This window comes from Zerene cesonia, chromosome 22 (genome assembly GCF_012273895.1).
Source record: "Zerene cesonia ecotype Mississippi chromosome 22, Zerene_cesonia_1.1, whole genome shotgun sequence".
NCBI lineage: Eukaryota > Metazoa > Arthropoda > Insecta > Lepidoptera > Pieridae > Zerene > Zerene cesonia.
Window position 1 is genome coordinate 1,463,845 of NC_052123.1, and position 21,485 is coordinate 1,485,329.

The 21,485-nt window shown below is 33.2% G+C and overlaps 1 protein-coding gene across 1 annotated transcript in view; it reads left to right on the forward strand.

Moving 5' to 3' along the window:
• Positions 1-2,128: 2,128 nt before the first annotated feature.
• LOC119836127 (homeobox protein OTX1-like) overlaps positions 2,129-21,485 on the forward strand; it is a 55,092-nt gene continuing 35,735 nt past the window's right edge. Inside the window, exon 1 of the mRNA XM_038361382.1 lies at positions 2,129-2,495. The gene's annotated coding sequence lies outside the window, so the exon portion shown is untranslated. The remainder of the gene's footprint in view (positions 2,496-21,485) is intronic.

Below are 21,485 nucleotides of genomic sequence, written 5' to 3' on the forward strand. Positions count from 1 at the left end.
GTACAACGGATTATCGGGAAGAAATCGCTATTTAGCGATAAGACCGACATTTGTGATAATTGCTGTTAAATCTCAATTTGCAATCTATCCAGAGCAATAAAGCATAAATTAATAAGTAAAAATTTGATTAAATTCGGTGTCGCTTGGATATAAAATATGTCGCTAATAAAAAAAATATGTTGAAAATATAATAACTATTTGATAATTATTTTCAACGTAAACAATCACCAGGCGTTGACAAAGCTCGTGCCATGATTAAAAAAAAACTTTCCGTGAATAGGCGATTTACAAATTCTTAAAAAGTGAAAATAAAAATAAGTGAAAAAGCTCATATAATCTGTGGTTCGCACTACCGTAATTGTCATTAGGCTTAGGCGCCAATCTCTTTTGTTACGACGTACGTACCTATTCATGCTATTGTTTTATAAATAAAGGTAACAATTGTTCTAATAATATACCTTTCTTTTCATTGGCATCTTTTTATTATTTACCTCAGTAGTCGTGAGAGAAATTTATATCAACATTTTAATAACAATTTAGTTTTTAGTTACGCAGAATTTTTTCCATCCACGCATTCGATGAAATGTAATCTGGTAGTTAAAACTTTTTTTATGTCATTCTTGGCTATGATGGAAAAATATTTGGTCAGTACGGACGTTTTTATAAATAAACTATACTAGCTTTCCGCGCGTGGCTTCGCCCGCGAAGTTAAACGAAAGGATGGTCATGGCATTTCTTAGGTTCTCTGGTTTATACGTGAAGAAGAGACAGACAGACGAACAAAGTTATTCTCACATTTATAAGTAGCGATTAGACATCTAAGTAATTATTATCTATATATACATCGGTTTACTCGAAGCTAATAAATTGCTAACCATAATATCTTGATTAATGACAAAAACACCTGTCATTTGACAGGTTTTAAGTTTAGACTTCATGCTCGTCATTTGGTAATTACGTTAAATTATAAAGAGTGCTATGTAATAATAGAATTACTTAGATACTCTGTGCTGCTTCGATGACTAACATAGTAGAAACCTAGAAATAGATTGAACACTTGTACAGGTTAAGTCCTGAAAACACCCAACTAATATTATAAACGCAAAATGTTGGTAAGAATGGATGGTTGTATGGATGTTTATTACTCTTTCACACGTAAACAGCATATTGTATCTGCGTGAAATTTGGTATAGAGATAACTTAATAGTCCAGATTAGGCACATTACGCATAGGTTTTGTACCTGAGTCTCCTTGAAGAATGAAAATAATTGAACATTGAACCTGAAAACCAAAAATTCCTTCTAACAAAGTCAGAAATTGTGCCTGCTCAGTAATTACCTAGCTTAAAAGTCAAAATCGAACCGTTGCAGGTAAATAAATATACTTAGTCATCTCTATGTACCTAATTGCCTGGAAGAAATCACTCTAAAGTGATAAGGCCGCCCGATATACATTATCTTTAACTATTGTTTATATTTTCTTTTTTCTTCTTCTTTCTATAATGTGTCATAAAAGTGTTAAAATAAAAATGAATAAATAAATACCTACACGTAACTCGTAACCCTCTATTCACCCGCTCAGTCGGGTAATTAATAATTATTAATTACAAAAACGAAAGTGGTACGTTTTTAACCGTTCATGTAAACTATACTTACAGATTCGAGATCTATTCCAGTAAAGTACCTACAAAGTATTATCGTATTTAATTTCCATTACATAAATTTCAATTATATATCGGAACATGTAAACATTAACATATAAATAAATATAATTCTTATTGCCAGATCCACAAACGCGTCTACGCAAACCTACAAATGTAAATAATAACAAACCAATATTTATCGGGAGCCATCCAGTTTTCACGATTGTATCAAAAATACTTTCTAAGCAATAAAAGTAATTGCTTCTAAAAACAGCACGCGACACGACGATGTCTGTGGAAGCGCAAAACTAAACGACCACCTACCTCGATCACGCCTCTTTACACCCACATCTTAACTACTAATTTCGTCTCAGGTAACAGAAAACTGTCGTCAAATAGATAATAAACAGTCGTTATCGCTTCTTTCCTTGTTACCTGAAAAATTGCGGTGGAATAAGGGTGGGGCGGAGAGGCAAGGGGCGACGACGCGCGGCAGTCTCGCCCCAGCCGCGGCGCGCTAGTGTCGACGCAGCAATAGAATAGAACAATTATTTAAAATTTTGAACCGTGTATCCCGCGCATTACAGCTGAGGCCTGTATTGACAACGAATTTATACATAGATTAAAAATAAAAAAATTAAAAAAAAAGTTATTAATTGACAGTTTGATTCGCGGCGAACACACTCAAGGACGGTGTAATTAGGAAATTTTGGATAAGTGCGTCTTTTGCGATAAGATAATTTTTATAGAAACGTCATATTTGTGGCGTGCTCGTGAGTGGTCGATCGCTTATTTTGAAGTGAATAAGTTTTAATTTTGTGCGACGTGTTGGTTTTGGATTTTGGTGGTGAAGGTAAGTGTTTTACTAGTGTTGAAAGCGCAAAAAAAGAAAAAAATCATATTGTACTTTGAGTTTCGTGTTATGGCATGCACAAGTTGTCAAAACAGTTCAATGACCCGTATTCTTTGACCATAGACACGTTAATGTAAAACATAAATATTAATACGAGACAATATTATCTGCCCAGAAGTTTTTCTACATACCCGCTTCACGTTCGCTAACCTAGGCCTATATAGTCGCATGATTTATTACTTCGCTGAACCTTTATTAATGCATATCATTATATTATACTACTAATAAAACGCGTAAGTGTTTAATTGGATACGAAATAACAAGTTGAATTAAGTTATTCTACGATTATTTAGTTATTTTTATTCAAATATAAGTACATGTATGTTAAGATTAAACCAGTTGTTTCTGGATCCGAACAAACAACAATAAAACCAAAACACATCTTTGTGTCCATTCAAATTAAATTTGTTTGTGTTAAATGTCAAATAATTAACACCACTACATAAATAAGAATCGCGTTACGATTTGAATAAAGAATACTTATAACATTCGTAAACAGATCTGTTTTTCTATATCCGTATTCAACTTTTTTTTCTATTTTTTCTACCTTTCTTATATTTAGTATACAAACTTCTTTTAAACGAAACTGTATTATTTCTTAATAAAAAAATCATGAAGAATAAAAAAAATATACAGTAGGTACGTTCTATTCGAAATTCGAATCGCCGACGCGCGCTTAATGTCCATAATAGCCTAATGATTGGAATCTGTATGAAAAGTCATTTTGAAACACCTCGTAAATACATACAATTTACGACTTTATAATAGTCGTAAATTATGTTACGTTACATATATTACAACTTATTATTTTATATTAACTTTGTATTTAACCTTAACGCAAACTCAACATTAACATCCTATAATAGTAACTGATTATATAACGTTGTCAATGTATCTATATAAGATAATTATAAGAAAAAAATAGCTTTCTTAAGCATAGCCAATAAAAAATATTATGTATTGTTAATAGATGCGTAAAACGCGAATAAAATTCTCATTACTACGTAATAGATGTTTCATTTTATTTTCTTAAATATATTAATACTAGCTGCGCCCCGCGGTTTCATCCGCGTAAGTCGGTATCCCGTAGAAATGTCGGGATATACAGTTGCCTATATGTTATTCCAGTTATCCAGCTGTCTACATACCAAATTTAATTGCAATCGGTTCAGTAGTTTTTGTGTGAAAGAGCAACAAACACACACACACATCCTTACAAACTTTCGCATTTATAATATTAGTAAGATAAGTAAGAAGTAGAATTTGTCCCTTTATTGTTTGACTACGATACGACTACGAAAGCATTCGAAACGTAATAAACCGCGTTTAAAATACTATTTAAAGTCTTTCATTTCTAAATGTATAATACTCGCGTAATAACTCAAGACACTTCTTAATTTAGACTCAGTAAGGCAGTTTCTACAGAGATGAGCCGGAAAGGAACTCTGTTATAGATCTTTTCAATTTATGTCAACTTTACCTCTTTATGATATTATAATATAAAAATACTTAAAATATAATTAAATTAGCTTTTGCCCGCGGCTTCCCACGCGTTATATTCGGTGTAGCGTAATAGATGTTATAATACATATAAACCTACCTCTTGAATCACTATTAAAAACCCTATCAAAATCCGTTGCGCAGTTAATGATTTAAGCATACATAGGGACAGGGAAAGTGACTGTGTTTTATACTATATAGTGACGTCACACCAACATTGTACACATAAAACTTAAAGTAATTAAATCTAAATAAAATTTAAATAGTTATCAATGATGTTACAGTAAAAGATATGGAAAAACATAAATTGTTATATATTACTGTTTTCTGTTTATGTATAACCACGCAAGAAATGAAAATAAGTAAAGATTAAAAAAAATAATTTAAATTATAAGTACACTAGCGGCGCCCCGCGGTTTCACCCGCGTAAGTCCGTATCCCGTAGGAATATCGGGATAAAAAGTTGCCTATATGTTATTCCAGTTGTACAGCTGTCTACGTACCAAATTTCATGGCAATTGGTTCAGTAGTTTTTACGTGAAAGAGTAACAAATATCCATACATCAATACAAACTTTCGCATTTATAATATTAACAGGATGATTTGATTACGTGCTGATATTACCAACTGAGCTGGTTCGCCTGATGGTAAGCGATCACCACCGCCCGTGAACAGAGCAGAGGTACTGCCTCAGCGAATGCGCTGCCCGCTTTAAGGGGTGAAGGAAAAGGAAAGGATTGACGACAGGAGAAAGGAATGGATTGGGAAGGGCGAGGATAGGCCGCCGGTATCCACTTTTGGTTAAAACAAGTAATCAATCATTTATTAAACTTCCTTTCAGTCATTCAGTGATTAATTTATTCATTTATTCATCATCATCATCAGCCATATATGTTCCCACTGCTGGGACACAGGCCTCCTATGAGGGTTCAGGCCATAATCCACCACGCTGGCCAAGTGCGGGTTGGCAGATGTCACATGTCGTCGAACTTTTGATTCTCGGACATGCCGGTTTCCTCACGATGTTTTCCTTCACCGTTTTAAGCAGTGGTTATGTTATCAACATGTGCAGATAAAGTGAAAAATCAATTTGTTTCCTGCACGCTCGCCCGGTCTCGAACCCCGACTTATCGATTTTGAAGTCCGAGGTTCTCACTACTGAGCCACCACTGCTTCATTCATTTATTAAGCTTTTATTATTTAATTTCTTATTTAATTTCTTGGCATGGCTTGTTAGCATGTCGGTAACGAGAACCTGGCTGATTTTCTTCTGGCAAAACGTCATCAAAGTAGCTAAAGAAGTTTTCACTAAAAATAAATATTTCAATAATGATAAAAATTGTGGTGTCCAGTAGGCCGATAGCCACCTACATAGATAACATATCTAGTGCTAACTGTAGATTAAAAATATATTACGATAAACAATCCTCGTCTATAAATGTTTGAGAACGAAAATTGTTTATGGTTTTTTTATGATTATTTGTATAATATTGAAACACCTTCAAACAGTCTTAACTAGACGAAATTTAAACGGAAGAGCACGGCACCAGCTTTCACATAAAAAAGTATCATCAAAATCCTATCCTACTTCCTACTATCCTACTAATATTATAAATGCGAAAGTTTCTAAGGATGTGTGTGTGTTTGTTACTCTTTCACGCAAAAACTACTGAACCGATTGCAATTAAATTTGGTACGTAGACAGCTGGACAACTGGAATAGCACATAGGCAACTTTTTATCCCGATATTCTTACGGGTTACGGACTTACGTAGGTGAAACCGCAGGGCGCAGCTAGTTATTCATATTTATACTTTTCCCATCTTTCTCTGACCCAGCAAATGTAGTTCTGTTCCAGAACATTCTTAAATTAACTCTGATTATGTACACAAATTTTTGTTTGTTTGTTTGTTTGTTTTTAATGGATAAACTCAAAAACTACTGACTGGTTTTTAAAAAATTCTTTCACCATTAGAACGCTGCAACTGCACTGAGTGACATAGGCTATATATGTACCACGGGCGAAGCCGGGGCGGACAGCTAGTAACACACTACAAATATATTTTTATTAAGTACCTTCTAGATAATTGTTTTCTTTTGAGGTTGGTATCGTATACGACTAATCACTTAATTATATATTAAACTAGATTTACCCGCGGCTTCGCACACGTTATTACTTTGCGATGTTATTATACATATAAACCTTCCTCTTGAATCACTCTATCTAATAAAAATCTATCTTTCAGTTGGTTGTCTGGTAGAGATCGCTTAGTGTGATAAGGCCGCCTTCTGTGCTATCTTCCTATTTGTTTAAGTTTTGTTTTTGTTTTGTATTTTGTTGGCAGCATAATAAGTGTTTAAATAAAAAGTCTCATTAAAATCTGTTGCGTAATTTTAAAGATCGAAACATACAGACACACAAACGGCGGAAAGCGACTACGTTTTATACTATGCAGTGAAGATTAAACAATCCTTACTGATTATAATTATTTATTTATTTATTACTCTTTAACAAAAAATTGTACAGGAAACTTAAATCTAATATATAAAATTCTCGTGTCACAGTTTTCGTTGTCATACTCCTCCGAAACGGCTTGACCGATTTTGATGAAATTTTTTGTGCTTATCCGGTATCTATGAGAATCGGCCAACATCTATTTTTCATACCCCTAAATGATAAGAGTAAGGCAGAACAGCGTTTGCCGGGTGCAGCTAGTATATGTATAGATTAATAACAAGTAAAAAAAGAAAGAGTACAATTTGTTGGGCGGCCTTAACACTCAGAAGTGATCTCTTCCAGGCAACCCGGGCAAAAGGTAACAAGCATTAATAGAGTACTGGCTACTACTATATTTAATATAAATGTGGAATCTTAAATTATATTCCCTTTCTCACATACAAATTATAACATCTTGATAAAAATCTGAAATTCTCCAAGCATTTCATGTTTAAGTTAGGGGCGAGTGTCACCCCTAAGGGGCGTGGCCCCACCACGCCCAGGCCACCCCACCCCTTATAAATAACTGGGGTATAAGTAACTGGCTACTTTGAAGCGGCTCATATTTTATCTGTCTGAAATATATCGAGAACGGATGTGAAATAGTTGATTATATGATCGCTAACTTAGTTAAGTTATAGTTATGTATTACTTAGTAGTATTTTTTGTATTTTTCTTTCTAGTAGATATAATAGGTAGGTTGTTAATGAAATTTTATCTGTATAAAGTTTGTGATCAAGTAATTACCTACAATAAGTCAGCATAAAAATAAGCATACTTTCCATTCAATTAAAAAAACCATATATTTTTGCCTACAGAAAAGTATATCTTTCTTAGCGATCATATGGATTAAAAAATTCGTAAAAAGTATAAAAAAACCGTCGAAATGGTGTCCCTATCTAAAAATTAATATAGTTATAGGATATATGTATAGTAAAAAGCAATAGACCACTATTTGTGTATCTAATGTTTTTTTTGTAAATGACCGAATTTTTTTTTTTTTAATTCGATTCGAATGTAAATTGGTAAGCAATAGCCACAGACTATCCACTACACTAAACAGAAAAAAAACTTGTTAATTCAATTTTATAAGTGGCCAGTATCATGAATCACAAAATAGTTTCTATATCTTGGTATTAGAGTCTACAATATACATCCACTCGGCCACTAATGAGACACGTGCGTCGAACTAATGAGGCTAGATAACGCCTATTAAGGCCTACGGGCAAATCGCGATGGCGAAGATCCCCCTGTGTTGTCTGTTTGATTTGTATAATCTGTGTCCTTTGTGCCATGCTTGATCTGTGCAAACTGTTTGTTAGAAAGTCGCGGTCAATTAAAATTTAATAGTTAAGTTTTATAAAATTATATCTATACTAAATTAATCAATGTACATCGTACAGGTTTTCGCAAATTACATAATAAAATAATAGTCAATACCTTACGATTATTGATTGACATAAAAATTAAGTTTAGTCAATTAATTCTGAGGCGATTTAAACGTCCTTCATGTGTAAATAAAAGAAGGCTTTAAAACGTTCAATTAATTATAGATAAATAAAAGAAATATTCAAAATGAAATATATGACTCATAAGTGTCTTGCCGTGCCCTCAGGAAGGAAGGAAAATCATTAATACAAAGCAAAAATTGCAATCGCTCGCCAATCTAAATACCATAAAATACAATAATCTACCAATATTAGAGACTTATGCGTGTTCAGAAATCCGTTATTTTTCGATAATTATGATAATTGTTTGATAAGCATTGGGTAACTAGTGATAAAGCAAAAAAAAATATGAAGCATTGATAAGTCTATGATTAATTGTTGTGTTTTCAATGAAAATGTCAGCTGTGTTTTTTTGTTTTTGGCAACACTTATATATTACTATTTGAATGAATAAACAATTCTGCCTTAATGAATTAACGAACTTACATAAGCCTAGAATCTATAGTAATAGTACACAGACGAAGAGTTTAAACGCGCTAATCTTACGAACCACAGGACCGACTTCGAAACTTCTTTCATCATTGCATAGGTACATGATCCCTGACTACTATTATCTACTCTATTATAGGTCTCTAAAGCTGGCAACCTATTTAAAGAGTTCATACTTTACCTGTGGCAAATCTACAAGATTTCTAAAAATAAATATTTTACAATAGATCTGCGTCCGCGGCTTGCCTAGTGTGAAACTTATTCTCAGATGATGTTACCGTATCTACATGAAGCCATCCCTTATTATCTCCCTTCATGTCGGATTTTTGTGACAAAACGTAGCATGTTTCCCAAGATCTAGTCTTTTTATGCACCAAATATCATTAAAATCGGTCCAGTGGTTGGTTGGTTATCGTGAAATGTTACAGACATATATATATAGCTTTATTAAAATTTCTCTAAATCTCATGAAACCCATATGACAATGAAATATGATTAATGAAATTCACAATTTCTGAATGACTCATGAATTTTGGAATCGTTGAAAAATCAACTTTCAGATCACAGATTAGGGTACACATTGCATTATCTCTGCGCACTGTCATAACAAAGTTGAGATAATAGAAAATTAATTAGTTCCTTTTGCAATTAACTAATCAAGAACCGATACAGTATGTTTATCGGTTTATATCAAATATATATCCACGTAATGGAAATAGACGTTTATCTTATGTGACCATAAGAATGTACGTTTATTATATTCTTTAATCTATGCGATTCAAGTGCCACCAACTTATCTCGGTTATTTATGGTATCATCACCATAGCTTTAGTATTACCTTTTAATCACCTTTCAACCTTCGGACATCATTTCGGCACATTTAACAACTAAAGTATAAAAAGATTGTCACAAGAAAGAAAGAAAGAAAGAAAGAAAACACATAAAGCGCTTAAAGTAGTCAACAATGATAATTCCATTTTAAGCTCTAGAATTTTCGCCACTTCTCAGTTTAAAAGTGTCTTACTTTATTTCGTATTTAAATGACATTTTACACTGAAAGGTCATTAACGACTTCCTTTCTCATTATTATCAATTCACTTTATTTCAATAACTATCTGCATTCAAATTTCCACCCATTTGTTATTTATTCTAATAAACATATGGTTTATGATAAAAACTAGGTTATATTTTTGTCCTAAGTTCAAGATGTATTTATATAAAATCCATCGAAATCTATTGAAAAAACGTATCAAAACATAAACCTATGTAAGTTCTCACACATTAAAACTAATGTTTACTTGTACTATTAGTAGGTATGTAGAATTAGAAAATTGTTTTCATTTGATCCCATATTATAACCTCCTTTCGCGCAGGGAAATCGGCAACATTTTTTTTTAATAATTATTTTACAGTTAAGATCTCCCGATCGTAATATTAATAATTAGCCAATGATTTTCAATTTAAATCTAAAATTTTACACATTACCAGTTACCACATTTACTTATATTTTTTATTCATTCATTCATTCCTTCCAAATAGACAAGTAACATACACGGCAAAGCGGCGTCAAGCGTGAGTTATTTTTACTGCGGCCTTTTAATATTCCTTTAGAACCTTGAGGCTAATTGGATACAAACTATGAGTCAGCATATCTTTTATACTACTGTGTTACGCGTGTCTTGTATATTATAGTAGGTATGTATGAAACGAACTTGAGTTTAATTTGTATATAACATCAGTAAATCTATAATATAATATATTAATTATAAATAAATATCTAATTATAATGTTTTGTGGGGTGTTTTTAAAGCTGGATATATTTAGTTGTGTTTGAATAGATCGATCGAAATACTGTTTAGATATGTAATTAAAAACTAAACACTTTCTCGTAATAAATAGAATTATAGGCTGACTCTTGGATCTATATCTCAGTAGTTTTTGGGGTATAAAGTAAATCTTATATTATAATAAAAATGTGTGATTTAATTATGTACGTTCACCCGTAGTAAATTAGGTATGAAATAATTTTTTTTACAATCGTATAATATATTGAAATACATATTGTTCCTTTTGTTAAAAAACGCGCCATTATCTACGTTGCACAGAATAAAAAACTCAAAAAAGGGCCATAGACAATAAATTTTTTGTCAGGCAGATGTTCGGTTACATACAGCCATGTATGGAGTAATAATAAATGCTACGCCCATGCCCCCTGGTGTTTCGTAACACCCCGTGACGCCCTTGTAACCACCCGATCTGTTTGGGATAATAACAGTAATTAGCTGTAGTGCTTCGCTTCTCCTTTGCCAGCATTGGCGAAAAAAAAAATATAGCTGTCACCGCATACCGGCGGGAGAACGCGTTCGAATTTCAAATCGTTTTTATTTTTAATTTAATTTCGTAGCATTATAGCTGTCAATTATGACAATTTATTGACATTGCCGCCAAATATTTAAAACCTGTGGTTTTTTATAGCTTGTATATTATGTTCTACTGCTGTAGATATAATGTTGATTTAATGTCATCTTAGAATTAAATGTTAATTATAACGATGTCATTTTATATTCAGGACGTAGATGTTGTTTTGACTGACCTAGATAAATTTCAATCTGTATGCATAGTATTTATCCAATAATTAAATTAAACGTTGCCCACACTATTAATAGCTTGAACGGTAATTTATTTTGTCGAATTTATATTGTATTTTCTTTGAATAAATCGTTTCCTTTACAGCTACATCAGCAATTTCCGATCAAAGTGTTAAAATAATTGTAAAATGAATTACGAAAATAATAAGAATCAAATTCTTACTCCATGTTGTCCATTTATAAACTAACTGGCTACGCCCCGCGGCTTCACCCGCGGAAGTACAGATCCCGTAAGAATATCGGGATAAAAATATATGTTATTCCAGTTGTCAATCATAAACTCTTTATTGTGCACCTTTACAAGAAGAGTACAAACAGGAAATAAATAAAATCAGCAGTATAAAGAGCACAACAGGCGGTTGTCCAGCTGTTTACATACCAAATTTCATTGCAATCGGTTCAGCAGTTTTTGCGTGATAGAGTAACAAACATACATACACATCCTTACAAACTTTCGCATTTATTAGACAAATGACACTTAGACAAATGGAATAACGTATAGGCAACTTTTTATCCCGATATTCCTACGGGCTACCGACTTACGCGGGTGAAACCGCGGGGCGCAGATAGTTCTATATATCTTCTTACATTCGCAGACCTACAAAAAATTCATTTATCTATATAAGAAGTTTCACACGCCATTTTGCACAAAATAACTATTTTTAAAAGAAGTCTAGAAAGTTACCTTACAAGACCGCACGCATACAAACATAGTTTTTGTTGATATCACGTACGTGGGTTGCAATTTATAATGTCTTTTATACAGTCACGTAAAAGCACTGTTAAAAGTTTTAATAGAAACGAGCATTGAAAAGGTGTGCTGCTAATGGAGGTACATTTCGTTACATTTGCGTCGAGCACGCTTCGGTACGAATTGGGCCAGCTCGCATCGGGCAAGTACCACATCCCCACAGAAAACCGGCGTGAAATAGATTGCTATTGTGTTTCGTACGGTGAGTGGGGGAGCCGGAGGATCCTTTTCCTCACCTTTCCCAGTCCATTTCCATCATCAATCCTCTTATCCCTTAATAGCGGGCAGCGCTTTCTCAGAGGCACTACCTCTGCTCTGTTCACGGGCGTTGGTGATCGCTTACCAGGCGAACCAGGTCAGTTGCCTGCTATGACATAAAAAAAATCTATCTGTCTTTCCATAAAAGGTATATCTGTGTGTTATTTAACTATTTAGTAATCCGTGATATAAGCACAGAAAAAATTTAGAAAGAACTAGCGACCCGCCCCGGGTGTAACCTCTATTTTATCCCCTTGGTGACAGAATTTATCCTGGTATCGCTCTAGTGGACCTTTAAATTTGGTCTAGATCTATGAAATGAAAGTCTCTATAATTCTTTGTTAACAATAATTAATTTAAATATATATATTTATTATGCACTGCTTCTAATAAATTCACTGCACAGCCTCAATTTGATAATAACCTCTGTAGAAGTTACCTACCAAATTTTATATATCACACGAGTGCGCGAAATTGTCCTAAAAAGTATTTCCTTTTCCTAATTCCTACTTATCCTACTAATATTATAAATGCGAAAGTTTGTAAGGATGTGTGTTTGTTGCTCTTTCACGCAAAAACTACTGAACCGTTTGCAATGAAATTTGGTACGTAGATAGCTGGACAACTGGAATAACAATAGGCAACTTTTCATCCCGATATTCCTACGGGATACAGACTTCTGCGGGTGAAACCGCGGGCCGCAGCTGATTTCATAAAAATCGTTGGTCATAACTAATAAAAATTACCTAGTAAAATTAACTTATTATATAAGTTTTTATGTTTGTTAGTACAATACGGTAAACGCGTATGCTATCATTGATAAGAAATTACAAAGAAGGTACGTATATTTTAATTGTTTTACTGTTTTCATTAATGATTGTTTATTTTATCTGTATAAATGTATAGATAAAATATCTATAGATACGCTTTCATACGAATTTCAATATTTAGATTTGAAATTGATAGAATAATTTGCGATAACTACCCAAGTCTTGCCTGTACTGATGTTTTTAGTCTAAAATTTTTTATATCGAAAGTTTTGTTTGTCAAATAAACTTGTAAATATATGTATCTATAGATAATCTTATTTTTGTTGTAATAACACCGACTTAATTGTTGTAATTCTATGAATGTTTGTTATATCTAAAATAGGATATCAATTATTTATGTGGATGTTACATGGAAAGTGATAAAAAAGGATGTTTTTTAATTTTCTAAACTTTGGCACCTGCTAGATATTATGTATTTTCATATTAAATAAACTTTAAAACGCCTCTTCAGTATACTTGATTAAAATAGTAACTTTATATTCATTGGCTGTAATATATTTATATCAATACTAATATTATAAAGCTGAAGAGTTTTTTTGATCGCACTAATCTCAGGAACTACTGGTCCGATTTGAAAAATTCTTTCAGCGTTAGATAGCCCATTTATTGGGGAAGGCTATAGGCTATATATGTACCACGAAGCCAGGGCGAATCGCAAGTAGTGTGATAATCAAATAAAGAAAACAATAAATAACAAATTCAGTTTTACATTCAGCATATATTTAGCCTGGAATTGGTTAAATTTTTATAAATACCTTGTAATTTCGCAAACTATTCAAGTATGTGGGTATTATGCGGACAATTTATGAAGTTGTATTACTTACAGGGCTGGGGCGGGTTGGCCACGCCCAGCATATAGCTGTCCCGTTCTGGCAGTGCCTCTCGCTCGTTTATCGATTTGTTTACCGTTTACCGCGTTTTCTAGGGCTGCCGTAAGTGCTACTGTATTTAAAATTATTTCGAAGGTTTTTGTCGACACATAGATTAACATGACCCTGAATAAAAGATTTGATTGGAAAATAATTGAATAATTACAAGGAAAGATTGTTTTTCCTTGATTGATGGAAGTTTTTTATTTGTGTCCACCAATAATACTGATTTTTTGAGTTTGAACTATACGTAGACTGTTATTAGCCTATTTATATTATGAAAACATAAATTTAATACACGATTTTATGTATACGCGTGCAATTATTGAAATCATTATCCATCCAGCCGATTTAAACGTATGTATATTCACGTTTAACGAATTAAATTTAATATGTATGTATTTCAAAGATTTAAAAACTAAGTTTCTTAGTTCGATTTCTTTTAAAACTCGATAACTCCGTAGTTTTTCTACTAATTGTGGCCTATCTTTTTGTATTTGATAGGAAATAGTTACCATTTGGTCCCATTTGAGAACCTAAAGTGGTAAACGTCACGAACTTTTGTATAAAACAATCATTTTTTGCATAGGTTCTTGGTTCATTTCCGTTATATCTTCTATTGTTTATTTATTTATCCGATATAAGCAAAGGTTTTATACGTTTTTTATTCTGTTTGTTTACGTAAGGATCCTTTGATGGTCAGCTATGTTGCCTATATACTGTAATTAAAGAGACAAACAGACAAGAATTGTGTTAAATGATAAATTAAACAGATCCTGATTCAAATACTTAAATTTTAAAATTAGTTTTATGACTCTCGTGATTGATTTAACGCGAGTATTATACATTTAGAAATTAAGAAACTTGGTTAAAGCGTGGTCACGGGGAGACCGACGCTCGCTGTAAAGTGTTCGAAACGTCGGGTTAATAATATAATGAATAAATCGCGTTTAAAATCCGTTGAAAAGTTTTTAATTTCTAGTTTTATGACTTTTAAATATTACAAAATTTTTATAGATAAAAAAAATTATACCCCTGAATAGTAATTCTCGATGTTAAGTCTATATAATATAGATTATAAGTACTAACATTCCCTAATATCAAAACAAACCTAGATTTATAAACTTATTAATATACTGGCTGCGCCCCGTGGTTTCACCCGCGTATATCCATATCCCGTAGGAATATCGAGATAAAAAGATGCCTTTATGTTATTCCAGTTGTCCAGCTGTCTACGTAGCAAATTTAATTGCAATCGGTTTAATAGTTTGAAAGAGCAACAAACACACACATCCTTACAAAGTTTCGCATTTATAATATTAAATATAACGCAATTTGTAAGATTTGTCTCAAGTGGCAACCCTAAGCTATACTTTGTACCTAACGAGGTAATATTTACAAATGGCAATTTTCTTATAGTTTATGGTATCTGTAGCATAGAGTACGGATAAGAGTTTACTGAATACAGCACAGATTATATAAATACATACTGACAGTTATTGAAGCAGTATCTATGGATTGTAAGTATCTTACTAGTATACCTAGGTGATACTATAAACCTAAGTATTCATCTATAGTCTATACTTATATAGCTTATAGAAATAAGTCGGATCTAAATGTTAAATTCTGTGTGCTATAATAGTAAAAAAAGCTTTTTAAGGTTTAGGTTTGAGTACAGATAAATAATAGACATATTTAACTAGCGGTCCGACCCGGCTTCGTCCGTGGTATCTACATGCATACACAAGAGCACTCGGAGATTTTTGAAATCGGCCTAGTAGTTCCTGAGATTAGCTCGATCAAACAAACTCTGCAGATATGTATTATTAGTATAAGTAAATATGTCACTTAATCCAGACGCGAGTTATAACAACGAAAGAAACTATGAAAATACTAGCTGCGCCCCGCGCTTTCACCCGCGTAAGTTGCTTGTATGTTATTCTAGTTGTCCAGCTATCTACGTACCAAATTTAATTGCAATCGGTTCAGCAGTTTTTGCGTGAAAGAGTAACAAACACACGCATCCTTACAAACTTACGCATTTATAATTTTAGTAAGATTTTCTCGTATTACGGGTTGCTCTGTTTTCCATTGGGCACAAAGTTTCATCAAAATCAACACATCACTTTCGCATCTAGCACGGACTAATTCATATCACTTATCAAGTACCCACATCAATTCAAATAATCTTTAAATAGAAATGAATACCATATTTGATTACTTATGGAAGTAATTTGCCATTTCAATTTAATGCAACAATAGAACACGTGCCGAAGAAAATGAGGGTAGAATGATAAGGGAATTATATGGTATTTAATAATATAGTTACGAGTGAATATTCTATTATAGCACTAGCTGAGGTCCGTGGCTTTGTCCGTGTTAGGTACGATTTTTTTTTAACCTTTTTTTGCTATTAGAAAGCAACCTAAGTAATATAGCAAATGCGAAAGTGCGTTTGTTTGTTTGTCTTTCTTGCACGTCACAACGAAGCAATTTTATGATATAATTTTTGTGTCTATGTCTGGGCGACATTTGGAAGATCAGAAAGTGACATAGGCTATTTCTTTTTAAAATCATGTCTCTTATCACACGGGAATAGTCCTGACTGCGCGGGAGAAGCCGCGGACATCAGTTAGTTATACCTAGTAACATCTATGCTAGATTTATTTCGATGACCTGGGTCAAACGGCTATATTTTATTGATATATTTATTACTAGCGGTCCGCCCCGGCTTCGCCCGTGGTACATATACCTATAGCCTTGTAGCGTTCCTCAATAAATGGGCTATCTAACACTGAAAGAAATTTTCAAATCGGACTAGTCGTTCCTGAGATTAACGCGTTCAAACAAAGAAACAAACAAATTCCTCAGCTTTATAATCTTAATATATAAAATTCTCGTGTCACAGTTTTCATTGCCATATTCCTCCGAAACGGCTTAACAGATTTTGATGAAATTTTTTGTGCTTATCCGGTATCTATGAGAATCGGCCAACATCTATTTTTCATACCCCTAAATGATAAGAGTAAGGCAGAACAGCGTTTGCCGGGTGCAGCTAGTATGAGTATAGATTTATGGTACGAACGGTTATCAATATATTCAAATCATATGATTAATTCAAAAGTTTTAAGTCAAAAAGACCTCCTCAATTGATATCCTAAAACCATCTTCGCCCTAAGTACCCCTGAAGTATGAAGAATATCATATATCGTAAAAAAATCAAATAAATAAGCCATAAAGCAGCTATTAGGCCTTCGCCCCCGCCACGGTTTGCCAACAGGGCCATTAGTGGAGCTCCCTAGGGTACCCTTGGGGTGCGGCTTAAAGGACGAGTGATTGGCGACTTTAAAACAGTACTATATTGTACTATCTGCGCCCCGCAGTTTCACCCGCGTAAGCAATATCGGGATAAAAAGTTGCCTATATGTTATTCCAGTTGTCCAGCTATCTACGTACCAAATTTCATTGCAATCGGTTCAGTAGTTTTTGCGTGAAAGAGCTACAAACAGACAGATCCTTACAAACTTTCGCGTTTATAATATTAGTAGGATTAGTAGGACTGTACTGGTACTGTTAAAATTAAGGTGTTTATTATTATTTTTTATAAAATTTCTCATTTGTATCGAATTGTTTTTTAATGGTACAAAATACAAATACAAAAATACAAAGGTACAAATAAATGACTTAATTATAAATACAAAAATCTCTCATTTGCAATTTCATTTGGTCTTAGTAAGAAATGTCTGAATGGACACGCTAAGATATCAAAAAAAGTGTACTCACTTCAAAAGACTGCGCGGAAATGGTGGCATTTTATTCGTATTTAATTATATAAAAAACTATTTATTATTAAGGACCTAGGTAACCAAGTATCTATTAATAAAAACTTTTGAGTTTTTACTGTGAGTCCCGTAAAGTATCAAAATTTTAATAATAATTTGAAGAAAATATATAATAAACCGATTCCAAAGACATTATTATGTATACTTTTCAACCGACATGAAAAAAAGGTTGTTCACTATACTGAGTGAACCGATGGTCATGATTCCACGTGGTAAAAAATTAAGTCTCGATCTAACAATTGAAAAGCAATTAAGTTTTTTGTTTAAAATTAAAGCGATACATCTATAGCATTTTAAATTAATTCGTCGTGGTCCATAAAATCGCGTCAGCCCATAACATGCACCACAAATAAATCATTGCGCGAAGTAGAGATCAGGTTACAGGTCCCCTGGGTTGTGCTAATTGTTTTTATACTCCTGGGCCCGCAGCAGTGAGGGTTACGAACCATTACATGGTTGAAGACCGAGGAAAGAAGCGAATGGTGTCTATTTCATAAGCGTTAGCGGTAACACTATTTTATATAAAACTAGTTGACCCGGCAAACGCTGTTCTGCCTTATTCTTATCATTTAGGGTTTTAAAATATAGATGTTGGTCGATTCTCAGACCTACCCGATATGCACACAAAAATTCATTTAAATCGGTCCACCCGTTTCGGAGGGATAAGGTACCTTGAGCCACGAGAATTTTATATATAAGATAGATAGATAGATAGATAGACATATTATTTTACTTGAATTCGGCTACTAGAATTATTAAAACGTTTTTATAAGCTTCGCCTGTTATGTTCGCCTTGTATGTAACCGTCTGTCTCTCTTAGACTCGGTTATGATTCACTTTAAACGGACAGATTTAATTCAAACCTTGTACACTTATCAAGGATCGGTGGCGATACAATAATTTCATGAGTTTATCTTATTATCTTGACAGAATCGCCAGGATTAAATTATTTCCTTACGGTTACTCCGTGAAAGAGCAAGTGAAATTAATTAGTTGATTCTATCGCTGAAGCATGCTTTTTTAGTTTTTAAATTAATGATATCCCTATCCTATCCTACTAATATTATGAAAGTTTGTAAGGATGTGTGTATGTTTGTTGCTCTTTCGCGCAAAAACTACTCTACCGATTGCAATGAATTTTGGACAAGTGGAATAACATATAGGCAACTTTTTATTCCGATATTCCTACGGGATCCGCATCCCGTACCGTAAGTCCGTACTTACGCGGGTGAAACCGCGGAGCGCAGCTAGTTTATTTATAATTATACAATATACTTAAAAATATTCTGCTTAAGGTCCTTCTATAAATAATTCAAGTCTGTGACGTCATAACCATTCAAAAAACCTTTAATGGAGACATCCAAACGCAAAATGGAAGACTAGACAATGGATGTGATGTTCATTCATAGATGACAGGGGACATGCCTGTATAATTTTTTTTGTGTGTTTGTTCGCTTCGGTCAATATTTGTACGGAACGGATATACATGTTACACGTGCATGCAGCGGTTGATAGAAGAAATGTTACAATTCTTTTGATGAGTTTGAATTATATGAAGTTTCGATGGATATTGGACAGGATTAAATTTTTGAACGTGGGTGTACATAGTTGTGTTTGATTTAACGCGAGTTTCCCTCAGTCTCCCTGTGACCAGTACTAATTCCAGTGTGGAAAAGTGATGTCGCTAGACGACCTGCATAGCTTTTGTACTTGTATACCATTTTTACAATGGATTTAGTAATGCTTTAAAACGTCATGCAATGATCATTGGAGATAATGTTTAAATATAACCTAATTTTCAAAAAACGAGATATTTTAATCTCTTAACAGAGAGTCAAGAGTATCCCAAAATCTCGGAAATATGGAAACTAGTCATAATTATTCGCATAAATATCATTGTAATCAACTTTCATCCCGACATATTTCACTATCCCATTCACCCCCGGTGTCAATAACGCCAGAAATCTATTTGTCAACGCCGGAATGGCCATAAATAATAACCGTGAGCAAACACGCATTGTTGCCAGCTAGAAAAACAAACATTCGCGCCCTTTTCGCATGTAATTGTTTTCTATTTGCGCAGTTGGCAACAGTTGCTGTCAGCGTGACAGATCGGAGAGCGGGAGATTTTGGCGGGATTTTGATCCTGCACAAAATAGGTTATGTACAGGTGTTAATTAATAAATATTGATTTATAATGTTATTAATTAGATAATTAATAAAGTTTTATGATAATTATTTGGTTTTGTCTCAACTTGGCGAGTAATTCCCGATATAAATGTAGCAAGCGCATCAATAACATAAATTAATTTAAACAGTCGGCAAACTAACCTGGAAAGGCGATCAGTGTAGATAATTGCATAAAAAATTAAATATTTTAGAATATTCGAGATTCCATTGAAAACAATGATAAAAAACTAAACTCAAATAGTTTTTTTTTAACACATAGTAATCATTAACTATAAATGTATTTTTTTTATTTCGTCTTCAGGTATCCAAAGTAAAAGAAAATTAATGATGACAAATCTTTTATTCACTGTTATTTTTATGAAATAAATTGATACATTCGTATTAAAAAAAATCATCTTAATTTTTTACATTTTTAATTAAAACAACGAGCTTTTCCATTCAAGCTTAATTGAAATTTAACAAAAAATTAAAAATTCTTAATGACAATTCACTATTTTTTTGTATGTGGTTGTACAAATTAATTGTACAGGTGTACTGATGTTAATAGACTATTTCTTAATTATAATGTTTTATGAACATTAATAACCAGTAGAAATTTACAAAATTCTCGTATGTAATATGTTTTTAGCTAAACACCTCCAAAACTACTCTACTGTTTTATTCAATTGTCTGTGTATGGAACATTTTACATTTTTAAAGTCCTAAAGTCCTATGTGATACCGAAGGTTGACCTAACTTAAAATAACTGTAAATAAATTGTCTACTTAACAATGTTCGTTTATCACAATAAAATGATTTGAAATTAAAGAAATTGACAAAAGGATGGTACAGCCGTCTCGTTTTTTTATTTCGCTCGATTCAACTATTTTCATACAAAATTTTATCTAGATAGATAGATAGATAAAAAGTTTATTAAAAGAACACATTAAATACATGAAAATTACAAAATAAGACGATTTAACAAAGAAAAATTATCATAGAGAGGAATAAGCAGGACGGAGACAAATGTGCACTGTGTTCTTAAAAAGGGTCTTGGCTCAGCAAATGTCAGAGTCAATGGGACCCTGACGCTGATCTTTGCCAACACCACTTGAGGGTAGAAATAATTGAATAAATACCGTTATAGTTGAGGAAGAAAAAATAATATTAAATACATGCAATAAAGTATAGTATACAAATAGCTGAAATAAATAATAATAAATCTAAAAACATGATAATGATAACAGACAGACAGAGACAGTCTGGTATTTATAATATCAGTGTGGCTAGCTACAAAATATCACTCCCAAATATAAATTACCCACAGCCGATATTTTGACAAAGATATCAAACGATAATTGACCATAGGGGTCTCTTTGTCACAAATTTCCTCACTTCGGCGCACATTACCGGCACAATAACGATTTTTTTCGACGCATTCGGAATTTTTTCCCCACATTTCTCGGTAACCATTTGTCGAAATTACAAAGGCTTTCGGAACTTTTTGTGTGGTTTACGTGGTAAGTGCGAAAATGAGTGGGCTACTACATGGTTTTTGTGTCTGGCCACATCGATTCAGAGCGGTGGCTCAGTGGTAAGGACCTCGGACTTGAATATATCGAAATGTTGG